Source organism: Pseudorca crassidens, chromosome 15, assembly GCF_039906515.1.
Source record: "Pseudorca crassidens isolate mPseCra1 chromosome 15, mPseCra1.hap1, whole genome shotgun sequence".
NCBI classification, from domain to species: Eukaryota; Metazoa; Chordata; class Mammalia; order Artiodactyla; family Delphinidae; genus Pseudorca; species Pseudorca crassidens.
Window position 1 is genome coordinate 50,381,813 of NC_090310.1, and position 3,597 is coordinate 50,385,409.

The 3,597-nt window shown below is 42.7% G+C and overlaps 1 non-coding gene across 1 annotated transcript; it reads left to right on the forward strand.

Annotated features, from left to right (window-relative positions):
* The first annotated feature begins 956 nt into the window (after positions 1-956).
* LOC137208259 (U5 spliceosomal RNA) lies at positions 957-1,072 on the forward strand. The gene has a single exon (XR_010935575.1). It is a non-coding gene; the product is annotated as a U5 spliceosomal RNA (small nuclear RNA).
* The last annotated feature ends 2,525 nt before the right edge of the window (positions 1,073-3,597 follow it).

The following is a 3,597-nucleotide window of genomic DNA, read 5'->3' on the forward strand; positions in this document are numbered from 1 at the left end:
AATCAATTTCTAAAAGCAAAAACTTTCATCCACCATCCATTTCTAAATAAAGAAAGAATACTGAAGCAAAACAAACTTATCACAATCACTCTCTTGGATTTCTAAAGCCAAACCCTCTAAATGTGGAAAAGATACAGTCAGTGACGAGGACATGGGAGATTCTGGCTTTTATTTAGAAGGTCGGTTAAGCCCATTTCCAAATAGGCATCTTGGTGTCTTTATATGCAGAGGGCTTGTTTTCTCTATATTTGGGCAAAGCCCTTTGGAGTAACTGAAAACCACCACCTCTGAGGATGAACTGTGATGTAGACCAGAGAAATCTTAGTTGAGGTAACTGAGGCCAGAGATCCACAATGAAACTGTACTGTACTGCTTCATTTTTCAAACTTACACATTTTCCTAAACCCTTTTCGGTGGGTGATTTATGTTCAGTTGATTTTGCTACAGGCCTGGAATGTTTACACAAAGGCTTAATAGACATTTACTTTGGAAGTTACATTGTGAGATAGAATCAAGAAATTGGCCCATTGCCGGAGTCAGAATGGGAGGCCACCTGGAAGTTAATGATCACTTTGTAAAGACCAGAGGCATGTAACAGAAGGTTCCAGAAGAGTGAAGACTTCATGTAATAACCACATTGCACTCAGACATACACCACTGGAATGACTGAGGAGAAACCCAAGTTCCATAGAGGCATCCACAGATAGAAATATCCAGGATTACAATCATTGGACACCTTAATACTTTAATATCATATTTTGTAATGCATCTTACAGTTTATATATGCTTTTATGTAACATCTAAATTAATGCTCTCCAAAAGATACCGTAACCCCAAATGCCAAATAGTCTGCCTTAAGTATTTGATTCATGCAGAATTTACCTTTGAGGCACATAAAAAAGAATTATGGCCCTCACTTTACAGATGTGGAAACTGAGATTCAGAAAGCCACTTGCATACTCTGGTTTCTCTTCAGATCGTATAACTCTTTCGCCTTTTACTAAAGATTTCCGTGGAGAGAAACAATTCTGAGTCTTTACCCAATCTTTTGAGGCCTTGCTCTTGCAAGGCTTACAAATGTGTACGAAAAGCAGACAGTCGTTTACCTCATTAAGGCGCCTTGCTGTTGCTAATTTCCTCCACTCACTTGAAGTGCTTTTCTTCAGATACCTAATCTTTCATACGTGCATTCTCACTTTATGATCTTTGTTCTTTTCCCCTGGTGTTTTTTCCTCTTGTCCCACCTTGGCATCCTGGAATTCCCTGGCTGTCCAGTGGTTGGGACTCGGTGCTCTCACTGCCGTGGCCTGGGTTCAATCCCTGGTTGGGAACTAAAATCCTACAAGTCATGCAGCGCAGCCAAAAAAAAAAAGAAAGCCACTTTCTCTAGATTACAAGATGTCTAACTGGTAAAAATCACAGTCCCTTAGTAACATCACCGTGTTTCCATAGCTCTTTTGATTAAGCTATTAGTTTTTTCTATGATTCAGCCAAGCCCACATACAGCATTCACATTACTGGGCTGAGCATACAGAGGATAAAAGTAATATGTATGAAGTTGAAGGACAGGAAGAACTACTGCATAGGGTTAGAAGTCAGAACAGCAGCTCCCTCTGGTTTAAGAGGGGTAGGTATTGATAGGAACGGGTGAACTTTATGGAGGAATAGAAATGTTCTCTATCTTGATCCAGGTGGTGGTTAGACAGGTATATAGAGACATAGAGATTCAACAACTATAGCCTTCAAATTTTGTATTTTACTGTACCCAAACTATGCCTCAATCATACCCCCTCAAAATAAGGGGTAGAGAATGAGGGCTTGATAATGGTGTCATATGTTCTAGAATAGAAGGACAAGAACAGAATAAATAGTCCTTACCCTGGAAGAGCTTATTTATCAGACCAAAAATAGAAAATGCAGAGATTTCCTCTTCAGAACAACAGAATGTCGAGGACTACACGGGTATAGGTTTCTACACTCGCTTATGCTGATACTCGTATGTTTCTACACTCTTTTCTATAGAGCCTCCTCTTGCTCTGCCTCCTACCAGGCCCACTTCAGCCAACAGGCACCACCTCTGCTTGGCAACTACACTCCACGTACCTTAGAGGAAAGAGAAGAAAATGCTGAACTAGTTGCCTTGGTAACCAAAGCTTTTATATAGCTGGCTTTTTGGCTCTGTCCTCCTACTTGTCCCACTCTCTTAGTTTCCACCACTCCCCCAGATGCTGTTCTCCCGAACCTTCCAGCACCTTTCTGTTATGCCATCCAGAGGTTGGGCTGCCCCTCTCCACCAAGTCTCCTTCTTCTCTTCAACTTCTGACCTACTTATTCTGAACCTGCATAGTTGTTTGCACCTAATTTTTAGTAGGCTTTAGGGTTTCTAACCCATGGTCTTGTATGAATCTCAAGTCCCACCTCATTGTCACTCTGATGGGACATCCTGATACAATTCCCAGTGCAGCTACAAAAACTCCCTCAAGGATGGAGAACTCTTCCTTCCACTCCAAATCTTTTAAGTTAGATGAGATTTACCAAACTGTTAGTCACTGAAGACAAAACTTTATAGTCAGGGCTTAGAATACCATCCATCAGAAAGCAGAGAAGTTGGGGGGGGGGTTTCTACTGTGAATATCATCACAAATTGGACACGTACTTTCCATTGGAAGCTTATGCCCAATGGCAAAGTGGGCTTTTCCCTCTCTCCCCTCAAGACTGTCCTAACTTGAATAGCCTGCCTTGGCTGCCAATTTTTTGTTTTAAAAGAACCAAGAAGATGACACCTCATAGGCGGTTCTATAAGAAAGTCACTTCTGGGCAAGAATTAAAAATTACTTAGGAGCCAATGCATGATCCATACTGGGACATGGCTCCCAGGTTGACCCATGCCCAGCTCTGTCCGTCATACCATTCCATTCCCAGCTCCCAGTCCAGGTTCCCAGAGGAGTCACAGAGCAGCAGATCATTAACAGTGGTGCACTGGGCTGGTTCCTTTTTTTTTTTTTTTTTTTACAAGGAGAGTTAAAGGAGAACCTGGCCCAGGGTTTAGACCAAGTATCCAAAACTAAAGCTCAGTAGTGAGAGGTAAGGAATGGAGAAAGCTGGTGAGGTTTCTGCAACTTGTATTACTGCCCTTGGGTTATTTCCAGGACCAATATCTTTTTTTTATATATATAAATTTATTTAGTTATTGTTGTCTGAGTTGGATCTTTGTTGCTGCATGCAGGTTTTCTCTAATTGCAGTGAGCGGGGGCTACTCTTTGTTGTGGTGCACAGGCTTCTCATTGTGGTGGCTTCTCTTGTTGCGGAGCACGAGCTCTAGGCGCGTGGGCTTAGGTAGTTGTGGCTCGCGGGTTCTAGAGTGCAAGCTCAGTAGTGGTGGCACACGGGCTTAGGTGCTCCGTGGCATGTGGGATCTTCCCGGACCAGGGCTCAAACCCATGTCCCCTCCATTGGCAGGCGGATCCTTAACCACTGCGCCACCAGGGAAGCTCAGGACCAATATCTTGAGTATATGACTCATACAGTTGCGTAGGGAGCCATGCTTAGAAGGGCCCCACATTTGGTTTAATGCTCTGGCATTCAATGTATATATAT